Raw genomic sequence first — 14,450 nt, 5'->3', positions numbered from 1 at the left:
TCCAAACCCCCACGAAAAGCAGCACAACCCCAGCCCCAAGACCTGTACGTTCCCCAGCACACCACAAGGTCCCAGGAGAAAAACTCCCAGTGCTCCTGCTCCGGACAGGGCGCTCAGGATGGGCTGGCTCCGGCACACCGCGGTGCTGTGGGGCAGCCTTACTCAGCTCCTCTTCCCACAACCAGCTCGGGGCGCAGCCCCACGCTTCCACCTCCGGCAGAGGCCAGGCAGGACCGCGCACCCCCCCGGCCCTGCCGTCTCTGCCCACCCGCTGGGCTCACGTCTCTTTGCGGAAGCGGGTTGCGCAGGGCAGGAGCGCGGCACGGGCAGCGCAGGCTGGGTCCGCGGCAAGGGCAACGTGGGCAGAGCGGGACCGCGGTGCTCCGGCAGACCCGGGGGTGGGCTCGGGGCTGGCACGCGGGCGCGTGCTGTTGTTCTGGAACGGAGTGCACTGGCAGAGCGGCATGTGGGAAGCTTGCATAATAGTGCCAGCCCACACTACGCCTGCTCCTTCCCAGCATGATCAGCCCCTCGCTTTCATGAGCAATAACATCCACCCAAAGTTTTCTAAAAGACAAAAAAAAGCTTCAAGGTGATACACAGAGCTCAGCTGCCTTTGCTGCCTTCAAACTGATTAATGCAGCTGGGGAAATCCATCTGCACAGCCTCTTCGCAGAGGCGAGGCTTCTCTAATCCCCAGCTCGGGACGACCTCTGCCCCAGCCGAGGGACAAGGATGCTCAAAATCTCGCTCCCTATTTGATGATTTCCAAGCATGCACTTGGGACCGGGGCAGAGCAGAGGAGCTGCCGTGCAGCGAGCAGCACTGCGAGGCGGGGACGCATGGCTCCCCAGCGCTGGGACCCCTGCGGCGGGCTGAGCCGGCCGGCGATGCACGGCTCTGCCGGCACCCGCTCCCACCCAGGCGCTCCCCTCTGCTCACGCCAGCCGGGAGAAGAGCGGTCCCGGCTCTGGGGGTCCCCCAAGAGCAGCAGCCAGCAGGGCAGCATGCCGGGAGATGCGTGCAGTGGTAGACGGCACCGCGTGGCCCGTCCCCAAGCAGCACCCAGTCCCCGGCCGTCGCATTGAAAGCGTGGCTGCAACAGCACTGCCGCAGCCCCTCCAACAGCCGCCTGCACCCTCGGGTACTCGTAATGCTGGGAAGAAACAGGAACGATGGTTCGTCTGGAGGAGAAAGTCACACTGCCTTTGCTAAGTTTAAATTTTAACTACTTCTTAAGCTGGTGCAAGCTCCCAGTGCAGGCTGGTGTCAGCGCGATGCAGGGTTTTTAGTCCGTGTAACGTGAACTGACAGGGACAAGTTCAAACGAGAACAAACAGAAGACACGCACGCAGCCACGGTGGGTTTTTGTGGCACGGTCTGTGCCAAGAGCTGGGTCTCGGCAGGTCCAGCCGGGCTGTGATGCACAGGGCTGTGTGTGCATCGTGCTGACACGCTCCCTTGCCCGTGCAGGGGGACCACTGAGGTCCCGCACCCTCTGGGACCCCTGCGCTTCTGCAGCGAGCGGGAGGGAGATGGCCGGGACCGATCCCCGCAGAGCAGCAGGGAGCCCAGCCCGTGGGGCAGGAACAGATCCTCCCCCCACCCCATCCCATGGGGACTGTGGCTTCTCCCCGCGACGCTCCCCTTCACCAGGTCATCTCACAAGAGCCTGGACCTTGGGCATTTGTGCCACCACGGGTGGGCACGGGATCTGTACCCATTGCTGGTGCGAAGCACACGAGGGGCTGAACCGCAGGCTGCTGCCCCAGGCACGGCCCATGGGAAGCAGCAGCTTCATCCTCAACGAAGAACTGTCTCCATGCTCCCCCCTACCTGGGCTGCTCGGTGGGAGCGACGTACCTGGAGGCCAAGAGCAGGTACCTCGTGCTGCGGTCGCAGGCGGGAGCTCACGCTCGTGTTTGCCCCTCGGAGCCGTCAGGAAGAGCCGTCGAGGTCTCACGGCAGCAGCTTCTCAGCCTGAAAGAGAGAGGGAGAGGCTCCAGTCCCGTCCCTGTGTAGGCATCACTGCTAATAACGGAGGAGGACGCCGCAGAGCTCGGCGCCTCTGAACGCCACAGCTTCCAGAGACTCGCATGCCACTTGTCCGACTCTTTTAACAGCACAATTATCTCACGGCAGAGAGCAGCTTTGGAGCGTGGCTTGGCTGCCCGACATGCACAGAGGCAGCCCGGCGGGCAGGACCCTGCCCACGGGCAAAGCCCCCAGGGAGGGGGAAGCGCGTCCAGCCCTGGGGAACAGGGCTTGGCTGCAAGGGGTGCACAGCGGGTCCCCGGTGCAGGGGTCCCCAGCAGGACCACGTCCCTGTCTCTGCACTGATGCAGGATGCTGAGGCTGGTCCTGCCTCCCCAGGGAGCACAAGCCCTGGCCTCAACAAACAGCACAGGGTGGACACAAGGAAAGGCAAAGACTTCTTCCTAAGAGAAAAAAATACCCCCTGACCCACCCGACCCCCCGCAAAGGCTCCTCAGAGGCAGCCCGCAGTCCCACGTCACTCTCAGCAGGTCTGGTTTGTTTTTCCCGACCCAGGTTGAACGGGAGATAATTTAACAGCTTGTCCCCCATTGTAATGGGACTTTTTTCCCTGCTCCCCCCTGGGCAGCCCATCCATCACGGCGCCGAGCGGCGACGTCCACCCCGTGACCTCCGCCAGGCAGCCCCCCCGCCCGCCGTGAGTTATGACGCCTGCACCGCGCGGCGGGACGGGCTCGGCGCGCCGGCTCCGCGCTGGGAGCTGAGATTTATCCCCTCGGCGGAATAGGGGGCAGAGGCCGGGAGATAAGTCACAGCAAAGCTGCAGGAGCGTCTCTCAAGGTCCTCCAAGGTTGGCTCATTAAAAAGCAAGGAGAAGAGAAAAGAAAAAAAAAATGCCCGCAGTGGTGTGGCTCACGAATCACCCTCCTGCCTTCAAATCAGCCAAAACCAAGAGGAAAGTGGAAAGGGAGCCAGGAGCCCCCGGGCTGGCTCTGCAGCAATCCCCAGGAGAGGCTGCTAGCCCAGGCTGTGTGAAGCCACCAGCATCCCCCAAACATCCATCCCAGCAGCATCCCAATAAACGAAGTGGCACAGCACTCAGATGGGGATGCCACCTCCCAGTGGTGCAGCAGCATGGCAGCCCTGGGGAAGGGACAGGAGAGCCAGCAAGCAGCCGACAGGCAGCCCATGGATGCTCTCGGATGCTGGCCAGGGGAGGACATGGAGAAAGATGGGCAGAGGGATCCCGAACACGGCACAGAACTGCCCCTGTGGCTCCCCGGCCTCCTGGGGTAGGAGATGGCCAGGGCTGCCTGGTGGGCACACTCCCACGGCTGTCTCCATCGATGCAGAAAGCAGGCAGGCGCGTGGCCCAAGTCTCAACACTCAGGACATGCCCTCGGCCCCACATCACCATCCTTTCCCAGCCCCATGGTGACACCCATCTCCTGCCTTCAGGCTCCAACATCCCCAGCCACGGAGCAGGGACGGGCACCTCCGGGGCACGCGTCCCTCCAGCCCCAGGAGCAGCCTGGAGCATGCAGACACGCTGGGACCGGTGCCAGCAGTCACCCGGCTCTGGGGTGCAGCCGTCGGGCTCTGACGCAAAACCCAGGCACGCCAAGCACACTGCTGGGAGCAGGCACCATCCCCGTGACAGGAACCCATCACCACTTTTGGGAAGAGAACGACAGAAAACCCCCAGAGAAACGGTGAACAGCACAGGAACTCCCCAGCCTCCCCAAACTTGCTGGAATTCCCCTTCTGCCTCATTAGTCCTGCTCATTAGGCTCTGCTCCCGATTAGCTCACAGAGCTAGAGCACAGCTCAGCACAACTTCATGCTCCCCACCCCCTCCATCCCAGTCCCCTTTAATATCAGTCTGTCACAGCCTGATCTCCTAACCCCCCCGGGCACAGGAGCCCCTTTGCTGTCCTCTCCTGTCCCACCACTGCAGCCCCTCTTCTCTTTGCCTTGGGTTATGTGTGTTTTACCAGGAACTGCAGGGGAGCTGGGGGTTCAGCAGGGATTCGGCCGTCCTGGCTCCTGAGAGACTTTTTAATCACACACACATCTCCCCTCCGCTCCCCCCGACACAGCCCCCACCCTGCTCACCGGCTGCCCCCGGCACGCACCGCCGGCCAGCCGGAGAACGGAGCAGGCAGCCAGGACGGGCACCTCCATGCTGCCCAAGCCCGTTTCGCGCACCCCGCGTTCCCTGGGAAAAGCAGCCGGTGAGCCTGGCACCTCCGGGGGAACCAGCCCAACCCGGGTGCTTGAGGCATGAGCCGTATCTAAGCCTGTGAGGGAGCTGGGCGTCAGGGCTGGGAAGAACACAAGGATCATCTCCTCTGAGTTCCTGCACCACACAGGGCAAAGAATTTCACCCAAAAATCCCTGCAGGAAACGACAACTCCTGCCTGAGCCCAGCTTTGCTCTCAAATCACTTCCCCTGGGGCTTCAGCAACCAAGAACCCTCCCCACCAAACGGCAGCCCAGCACTGGGCAGCACTGGAGACAGCACCCCTGGGTTTCCTCCCCAGCACCTTATTTCCAACACAAACTCATTTAGCTACAATTTCCATGCTCGCATCGCTGGGTTTACCCAAGACCAAAAAAAAACCCCATGCACATGCAGTGAGCGCAGGACACGATAAACGCAGGGAAAACCCAACAGCATCCCTAAAACAAGCTGAACACAGTAGTATTTTTCAGCACCTTCTGTTTTCAAAAGCAAACCCATGTGTGGGCAGGGGGATGGGGCTGGCGTGTTCCCTACCGGCAGCATGGGACCGGTGGGGACCCAGCAGCAACCTTTGCCCACCGGCAGCCAGCCCCGTTCCTGTAACATCCCCCCCACGCAGGGAAAGCGGTCCAGCCCCAGGAGGGATGTGAAAGCAGATTGCTGATCCCCACGGGGCATCTCCCCCAGGAGCCACCGGGCTTTTACTAGACAATAAAACATTGTGATTAGATCTACAAGCCAACCCCTGGAAGGCTAAGAGGTTTTATCAAAGACAGGAGCACCCCAGGGAGGAGACGGAAAAATAAGGGCAGCTGCCCGCAGCATCCGCAATCCCAGGGCCAGCCCCGCAGCTGCTGCTGCTGCTGCAGGGGGAGTGCAGGACCTGGGCTGCACCCGCTCATTTTTGGGCAGCTGAGCCCCTGCCACTGCCCCCACGGCAGGGACGCTCCCTGGAGGATGCTTGGTCCCGACCCCAGCCCAGTGCAGTCTGTCGTGGCAGTGGGGTGACGGAGAAATCCCCCTCACCGGGGCAGTGCTGGAGGGGACAGCCGGGGGAGGTGTGAAGGCGAGTACCCGCAGCGATTTTTCCCTTGGTTGCAGAGGAGGGGGAGAGCGGGGACTCTTTCAGCAGAAAACGCACTGAAGCAGCACTCCAAGCCTGTGCAGCCCGAGATACAGCTCCTGCTCCAGCCCAGCTCAGGAGCTATTTCCCACTTATCAGTGCCGAGCCTGATATCTGTGCAGCAGAACACAGCGCTTGGTAATAGGATTTTGATGCTGAACAGAAGATGTTTTTTCCCCGAGTCTCACTTACGTCACACCTGGAGGTATCCATGGCCATAGAGGTGACACAGAGGAAGGCTAAAGAGTTTCAACTCTTGCGCTGAGGGAGCAGCTTCTCCTTTAGCTGCAAAACAGCAGAATTAAAGCAATCTAATATTAGCTGCTCGCTTCATGCCCCCAGTCCAGCACAGCCCTGCAGAGAGGAGGGAGAAGAGCACATCCCCGCTGCAGCATCCCCATGGCACCACTGACCCCACTGGCTGCAGCCCCTTGCTGGCAGGACCCCGCTCCTGCCTCCAAACCCCAAATGGGAGCAGGCAGAGTCCTCCAGCCCCTGGGGCTGTGCTGGGGGCTGGAGCCAGCCTGGTCGCCCACCGCCGGGCTGGGGGGAACCAGCACCCCGCAGGCATCACCCGCTCCCAAGCGCTCCCCCGGCCCCGGGCTCCGCTGTCAGCTGCACCCCGCACCACGGGGACCACCCACGCACAGCAGCAGCAGCAGCAGCAGCACGCAGCCAGGCTTGGGTGGCAAAGCCGCGCTCGCAGCTGCCTCGGGGAAAGGGGAGGAAGGCTTGTCACCTCCCTGCCACCCTCCTCCCCGTCTGAGCGAGAGGAAGGTCCCACGCAACCCCGCTGCCGGAGCTGGGAAAGTCTCTGCCTGCCACAGACATAACCAAAGGGATGGGAACCACCCCCGCCAGGCGCGGGTGACATCTCACCCGTGGGAACGCTGCCGGCGCGGCGTCGGGGCTGTCACCGCCTCCCACGGCGCAAACCGGGCGGACGAAGGGCACTTGCAGAAAAGCACCGGGCTGGCAGCTCTGAGCACCCGCAAGCGGCGGCGGGGAGAGGAAAGTCCGGCCAAGGCCAGGCCATCCATCAGCGCGCCGCGGCTGGGCTCCGGCAGGCTCAGCCGGCCAGGCTGAGAGCGCACGCGCTGAGAGGTGCTCGCGGGGTGCACGCTTACCGTGGGGTGCACCACAGCACTCGAGAAGCCCGAAACAGGCTGCGAGCGGGTGCAGGCTGAGCGAGCCGGAAGGAAAGTGCTCATTAGGAGCGAAGCGGGGAGGCAACTCCAGGCGCTTGGGGAGCAGGATGTGTCCCTGCTCGTAGCATTTGCATTTTCCTAGCCCAGCTCCAGAGAACAGAATGTTATCACAGCCTTAGTTAGCAAAGAGCCCCGCGTACTAAAGGTGCATTGCTATTAGATAAAAGAGCCAGGAAAGAAGGGAGAGACAGGCAACGAACGGAAGGGGAAACCATCTTGAACAAAAGGATGGAGAAAAGAGTCCCGGAAAGTGCCACGGGGGACAGAGGGGATCCATCAGTCAGCCCCGGCCCCCCCTGCCAGCCGGGAAGGCAGCCTGTGGGCCACGAACCCCTCCGGCTTCACAGCTCTACAGTCCTCCTGCAATTTTGTTTTCAATTTTGCAGTTAGGAACATCCCCCTCTACCTTTTTATCCGTCCCCTGATGCTCCGAGGCAGCACCGGTGGCTGCGAGCGGCCGGGATGCTTCACCACCCACCTCCAGCAGTAGGAGCGGGGGCCGAGGCAGGGCTGCGGGTGCCTGCTCCCCCGGGACAGCCCTGGGAAGCCCGGGGGCTGGGGCACGACTCCCACCGAGCCCGAGAACCACTTTGCAGATGCACCCTGCCCCTCTGGCACAGGCAGCAGTGACAGCCCCCAGCGTCAGGGGTCCCGCACCGCCACAGCGAGCGGCCCCGGCACCGGCGGTGATGGCCGGCGCTTCACCCGCACCCAGCAAAGCGGGTGCCCGTGCCAGCCCCTCTCCGGCTCACCCGAGGAGTGCCCCGATGCCGCGGGGAGGGAAACGCGGCACTGTGCCGGCGAGGCAAAGCAGTGGTACGGCCGAGCCACCGCGGACCCCGTCCCACACGGACCGCGCGCGGGCAGCACGTGCTCGGGAGCCGGGGCAGCGCGAGCACGGGCAGCACCTGCTGCGGGGGGGACAGGGATGCCAGGACGACGGTTGCAGTCTGTTTTTCTGCACAAGTGCATTAAGTATTCTGCACAGCACTTTTGCTGTAAATCACTTCCTATTCAGGCTCACTGCGGAGGGTCTCTGAAGGTCGATTTTCCATGGTTATGACAACAAAAACTAAAATTGGGTCAAACCTGAAAGGTATTATCTTCCTCCAAGCTGCTAAATGCACAATAGTAATGAGGTTGGTTAAGCAATTCACCCACAGACTGCATTATTTGCTCTGAAGATGTATTAACCAGTTAAATGAGCGTGATAAGGCAGCTCTGCTTATTTCTCCCACCAGCCGCACAGAAGATCTGAGGTTCTGGGTCTCCGTATCCCAGCTAATAACCGAGACCGCAGACACGCCGACAAAGGCGGCCGGCGCCGCGCTGCTCCGGGCCAGGCTCTGCCCAGCCTGACCCGTGGGAACACAAAGGGAACTTTAAAGGCATCCAGCAGCTGAGAGCCATTTGAAAAAATAATTATACTTCCTCCCTCCCCCTTCTCTTTCTTCTTCTTAAATGCTCTCCCTCATCCCACCTCCTGATGAAAGAGCACGAACCCACTGGCTGCCCTGGCAGAGGCAGGTTTTAGCAGCAGCCCCGCGCCAGGACAGGGATTTATCCCTGGCAAATGCGCAGCTGACCTGGCTTCTCAGCAGGTACTCCTGCTGCTGCCGGGATGTGGGACCAGGGGGCCAAAACCCACAAAACCCACGTGCCCATCTCAGGGTGCTGCTCCTTGCGTGCATTGGAGGATGTCTTGCAGCTCGTACCCGATGGATGCTGGAAGCCACCCATGCCCATGTCAGAGCTCTCCACATCCACTGCGGTGGATAAGGGGCAGCTGGGCAGGGGCTGCCCAGGGCAACCACCTCAGGACCCTCCACCCCAACGGGGCAGTGGTGGCAGTTGTGGGACACAAAGAACATTTGTTTTTACAGGATTTCTGATGTTTTTCCTAAAACAAACACCCATTAATGTAAATAATACTGATGTAAACAAGCACGACCCTAAAATCCATGTGCAGCTGTATGTAGCGGGGGAGAAGGAGGGAGGGAGGGAGGGGAAACACTTTAATTAATCCCTAAAACGAATGAGATGGAAAACCGCAAACTGCACAGAAAGCATCTGGTACTGCTGCAGAAAGAGACTCCCCCAGGACGCAGGGTCATGCTCTGCTGCATAACACTGCCAGTGCCACCAGGTCCCACCCCGGCCACCCCACGGCACCAGCCCACAGGTGGGAAAGCCATGCCACATCCACACCACCCGGGGAGGGGAGACTGTGGTGGTGCTGGTCCCACGTGCTGCAGCCCCGAAGCCCCGAGCTGGGCACATCGCAGTCCTGCCTGCCCGGCCGCTGGCTCCCCAGCTCAGCTCTGCTCCAGTGGCAAGCTGATGGGATGACATCTCAGTTCTCCTGTCCATCTCCAGGCAGGCAGGAGGGGCCACCCAGCTCTCCTGGAGCTGGGTACCCCCAGCCCATGGCCTCGTGGTCCTGCCGGGGCAATTACCCAGTGCAATTTCAAGGAGTTTGTACAAAAAGGGGCTCAGTGGAGCTCAGGCTCTCGTGGGCCATGGGAGCCAAACCCTCCCACCCCACCGCCAAGCTGGTTTTCACAGCATGGTACCTGAACAGCCGCTAAGGGCAGCTCTCGGGGTAGGCGACGGGTAGGAGGGCAGAGAACAAAAAACCGCTGGGTGCTGCAGGGTGACAGCCGTGCCCCTCGTGAGCTGCCCGCGGGTCCCTGGATCCACTCCCAGCACAAGGAGGGTTTTCGGGGCGCCGAGGAGGCATGCCCACAGGAACTCCGCAGGCAGCCTGCCCCATCAGAGGATGACAGACCACGGGAGGTGGCAGGAGGCTTCCACCTCCCGCAAGAGGGACCCAGCCACCAGCCAGGGAGCACGCAGAGGAAGCACGGAGAAAGCCTCGGTGTGTCTCCCGGTGATCCAGCTGGTGCTTTGCCAGGAGGAAGTAGCTGCATGGAGAACCGCCAGCACTTTCTAGCACAGAGGGATGAAGGTATCCCGAAGTGGGATCCTCATCGACAGAAGCTCGGGGACCAACACTACGACCTCCACGAGCCACCTCCCGCGTGACTGAAATCAGATGCGAAATGGTACCTGAGCAACAAGGGGGAGAGAGACCACAGAGCAGATCCGAGGAGCTCCAAGAAGGGAGGAAAAGGGCTGTTCCGTGACAGGGGCTGGTGGGGATCAATCAGAGAGGGATCAGCAGATCTGCACAGCGTAACGCGACAGCCATGGTCCACACGACAAGCTCTTCCAGGCCTTCCTCACATGCAGCTCATTGGGAGTGGCGGTTTGAAGCCAAATACAAAGAAAGTTGGATAAACATGGAAAGACAACTCCTGCGCTCCTGCCCTTTTAAGGTCTGCAACTCCAGACCGCACATGGGATCTCCTGCTGAGTGCAGAGCAGCGAGACGGAGCCCAACTTGGAGCATCACCTCCACCGCTCGGAGCAGGGGCTGCGCCAGGGCTCTGCAGCACAAGGCGAGTGGGGACACATGGTTCCCACAGCCATGCAAGGAGACCCAGTCTAGTGCACCAGCGCCAGGGCCCCTGGCAGAGGGTAGAAGGTACCACAGGGCCAAAATGCCACCGCATAGAGGATCCAAGATGCAAGTGAGAGGAGACCTGTCTTGCCTCCACTGGGCTCTGGACAGGCATTGCCCCAAGAGAGCTGTGGCCAGCATCAGCTGGCTTCACTGCCCATGATACTGCCTGCCCAGTGGGGCATGGAAAAGGAAGAAGGAGAGACCACACTTGAGGCTGGTGAGAAACTGAAAGGGCAGCAAGGACCTGAGCCAGCCCCTCAGCAAACCCACCACTTCGCCCTCTCCCACAGAGACCCCCTGGCCCTTGGTCCTCACGCCAAGGGCTGGGACCACACCGCACTGCCGTCCTGGTGGGGCGAGGCAGGAGGACTCGAGCTCTGCCAGCATTGCCCTCCACAGCATGAGAGGCAGGTTAGCATGCCGCCTGGCATCACTCTCCGCCCTGAACGCGCTGAGCCCCTGTGAGTCACGCAAGGTCCCTGCGATCATTCCCAATTCCAGCAGCCTGCCCATCTGCGGAGCCATGCCTGCACCCCTGCCTGCACACACACACACCGGGCTCTCAAGGTGACACTCAGCTACCCAGTGACGTGTTCATCAGGTCCATTCCACTCCGCTTCTCATTACTGGAGCTTAAACCCCTTCCCTTGCCATCAGCCACTCACTGGCCATATCTTAGAGAAGCTGGAAACCCCATGGGGCCGGGCATCAGGGAACGGGGGAATCCCTCATTCTGGCTCAACGTGGACTCCTGACCCACAGGACGGCCATGCTCAGCCCCGGCACGCCGGCAGCTCCGACTGCACTCGTGCTCCATCCTGCGCCTGCGGCAGCCCAGGACAGGACTGCAGTCCAGCTGCTCTGGGCCAGCAAGATCCTGAGGGACCATCCTTGATCCCAAACCTGGGGAGCAAATAGATGACGTGGCTCCTCCCAGAGCAACGCTGATCACCAGCGCTGCTCCTCTACCAGCACTGCTCCTCTCTGGGTTCACCTGCCAGCTGCAGCCCCAACGCAGCACGAGTCAGCTGCACCGGCAGAACGCGGGCGCATTGCCGGCTCCAGTGCCCACCTCTGCCATGGCGGTGGAAGGCCAGCCCACCTGGCACAGCTCTCTGCTCTGGGAAGCGCCAGCCCCTTTTTCCTTACCTTGGCACGGCGTTCATGCTGCCGAGGCTCCTTGGTGGCGAAGCCTCTGGGACGGGTGGGATGACGGCACACCCCAGTACCCGCCCAAGCGCTGGTGCCGGCGCCGCACAGAGCTCCACACCTCACCAGCCTTCCCGGCCACCACGCGGGCGTGCAGCATCCAGCACTGCCTTTGGAGCCGGCTGCCGCAGCGCACGCGTCCTCCCCCCTGCCCTTTCCAACACCGCCGGTGATGGGAGGGAGTTAGAAATGCCAGGAGAAGCATTCCTCATTTTGAGAAGCCGGATCATCTGAAGACTGGCAACAGCCCAGAGCCCAGCAAGACAAGCCCCAGATTTATGACCAGCATGGACGAAGAGACAGAAGAGCTTTAGCGACCCTGGTTAAGACCCCAAGGGAAAGCGACAGTGAGCGATCTGAGTGACCTGGCAACTCCACCTCTCTGTGGGGAAAACAAAAGCGACACAAGAAAGGAGCCCGGCAGCCCCAGGGACTGAGGGGAGGGGGCTGCCAAGGGACGGGGTGCCCCGGGCCAACAGGACACGCACCAGGACAGCACGCCCTGCTCGGGGAGCGGGGACCAGGCAGATGCTGGGACGGCAAAGCATCGCTGCTGGAGCACCCCGCGCTGCCTGCGGCACTGATCCAGCCAACCCCCCCCTCCTCCTCCTCCTCCAGGGCTTCTTCCTCTCCTTCCCCTCTTTGTCATTCCTCTCAGCTCACGCCTCTTCTCTGCTCTCCTTCAGCTGCTCGCAGCAATAATCCAGGGCACTAACGCCCCGGCAGATTGCTCAGTGCCGCTCCCCGGCTGCTGCTGACCAGGGTTTTAATGACGCCCCCGGCCGCGGCAGGGGCTGATCCCCACCTCCGCCGGCTGCCAGCGAGGCTCTCCCCGCCATTCCTCCTCCGCAAAACACTTGCACCTAACGAGGCCCCAGGCTCACTGCAGGGATGAGCGAGGAGCATCCACCACCTCCAGGCTCAGCGGGGGCTCAGCCCGGGATCTGCTCTCACCTCCCGCCCAGGCTCTCAGCCGCCCCGGGGGACTCGCATAATTCCCTCCGAAACCCCGGCACTGCAGGGCTCCCCGGCCCCCCGGGACAGGCGAGCACGGCCAAGGGCACCAATGCAGCAGAGCCGGAGGGGCCGCAGGCTTACAGCACGCCACGTATTCCTCGGGGACGGGGAAGGGACAACTGCGGCTCAGTGTCGGTCAGACGGATGCTTCTCAAAGCATCGCGGCATGGGGCTCTGCAGAGGCAGGGACCGGGCAGGGGACCGAGGACAGGCAGCACCCTGGGCATCAGCTGCCCACATGCCAACATCTGCCAGCTCCCAGCACCCCGCCAAGGGCTAAAGCTACCAGCAAGAGCAGCACAGAGTTCCAGCGTGGGACGGAGAGCAAGGATCTCCTCCTGGCCTGGTATTGCTCAGGGGACCTCATGAACTTCAGGAAGGGAAACGCCAAGCCCTGTCCCCAGAGCAGAGCTGCCCGTGGCCGGCCAGGCAGGAGCGCGCTGCTGGGGGCAGAGGGATGAGCCAGCAGCATGCCCTGCCGGCTGGCCCTGCCATCGTCCCCTGCAAGGCCACGTCTGGATCCCATGTCCAGCTTTGGCCCCCCAGTGCAGGGGGGACTGATGCACCAGAGCAATTCTGGCAGAAGACCACAGTGATGGTCGGAGGCTGGAGTGCAGGACAGAGATGCAGAGGGTGCTCAGCCCGGAGAAGGGGAGGCTCAGGGGCACCGGGGGGGTTACGGGGAAGACAGAGCCAGGGCAAGCAGCAGGGAGGGCAGCGAACCTCCATTTGCAATATCCTATTTCCTTACCAAATCTTGCCATTCACATCAGCAAAGAAATTGTAAAGGCAAGCAGCAGTCCCGGAGCAGGAAACCCAGCAGCCGCTGTCCAGGGAACACAAAGCACAGGCAGTGCCAACTGCCAGCAAGCACAGGCAGCCAGTTCTCTGCCCGGCATCACCGCGGCTCGGTGCCTGCCCTGGCTGCAGGGAGGAGAAGCAGATGAGCCCGGGGGCACAGGGGTTACCCCCTGCAGCCTCCAGCCCGGCCTGACCCCTCGCTGCCAGGCACACCGCTCGCTGCCAGGCTGCAGGTCCCTGCGTCCCGTCCTTTAATTAACATTCCACATGTAAAGTTGGGATTGTAATTACTGCAACTGATTAACAGGCCGAAGGTAGCCCGTCTCCGAGGGAGCAGATTAGCAGAGGCTCTCTCGAGCTCCTGCTCTCACCTCGGCACTGCCAGCGCATTTTAAGCAGGGGCCTGATGCCCCCGCAGTGGGTGATTAATGGGCAAGCTGGGTGAGGGGGACGTGCGGTGGCTCTGTCCCCACTGCTCTTCCCACGCTCCTGCTAGGGCAGGATGGGACCGGGGGCCATGGGAGGGGAGGATGCTGGGCAGCGATTCCCGGAGCGTCCTCTCCCCGCTGCCAGCATGACCCTGTGCAGGCACCGCCACCAGGCAGGGGAAGTAGGACACGATTCCCAGGAAGCCAAAGACCCTGTGCACGGAGAGGACAGCACCAGCTCAGACCCACAGAGCAGAGAGGAGACCCCCCCCAAAGAGCAGCTCCCCGGCGCAAGAGGCAACAGCACGTGGGCAGGAAGCGACGCTGCCAGATCCCTGCCTGTTCTCACGGATGCTGGTCGTGGGGCTGTTTCCCTGGGGTCTGGCTCTAACCTGGCCGGGGCAGGATGCTCGAGGCTCAGCCAAACCAGGAGAAACCCCCCTGCTGGGGTTCATGGCGCAGGGAGCTCACACCTTCCCCAGGAAACGTTCCCCTTAACGAGCTATTCCAAAAAATTAAGCGGCCAGAGTAAACTCCCCTCACCCTGGCTACTTGTCACCCCGGGATGCAAGTCCCCAGCCTGCTCCCACCCTGGGGTCTGCAGAGCCGTGGGGCCAGGGCGTCCCGTGGGAGCATGCCCCTCGCCTCCCATCCCATAGGGGCTGCTCGTGGCAGAAGGCAGCGGGAAGGGAGCCCAGCCCTGCCCCACGGCAGCCTCCCAGCACCCAGCCCTGCCCCACGGCAGCCCCCCAGCACCCAGCCCTGCCCCACGGCAGCCCCGCACTGGGACAGCCCGACTCCTCACCTCCCTCCTGGTTCCTCCTCCGGCTCTGCCCACAGTGGCAGCGTCACCCGGCTGCTGAGTTCTGCCCCAGGGGTGTCACAGCCGCCTCCAGCA

At 62.2% G+C, this 14,450-nt stretch overlaps 1 protein-coding gene across 13 annotated transcripts in view; it reads right to left on the bottom strand.

Moving 5' to 3' along the window:
* Positions 1–14,450, bottom strand: part of RBFOX3 (RNA binding fox-1 homolog 3) — a 190,429-nt gene that overhangs the window by 102,223 nt on the left and 73,756 nt on the right. For 9 of the 13 annotated variants that reach the window (XM_069799494.1, XM_069799483.1, XM_069799484.1 and 6 more), the window contains exon 2: positions 1,864–1,980. The gene's annotated coding sequence lies outside the window, so the exon portion shown is untranslated. Of the gene's footprint in view, positions 1–1,836; positions 1,981–14,450 lie in introns of all 13 variants that reach the window. The other 4 variants (XM_069799482.1, XM_069799485.1, XM_069799487.1 and 1 more) reach the window with 1 other exon arrangement.

Source organism: Haliaeetus albicilla, chromosome 12, assembly GCF_947461875.1.
Source record: "Haliaeetus albicilla chromosome 12, bHalAlb1.1, whole genome shotgun sequence".
In the NCBI taxonomy this organism is placed as follows: domain Eukaryota; kingdom Metazoa; phylum Chordata; class Aves; order Accipitriformes; family Accipitridae; genus Haliaeetus; species Haliaeetus albicilla.
This window is presented reverse-complemented; position numbering and strand designations above follow the sequence as displayed.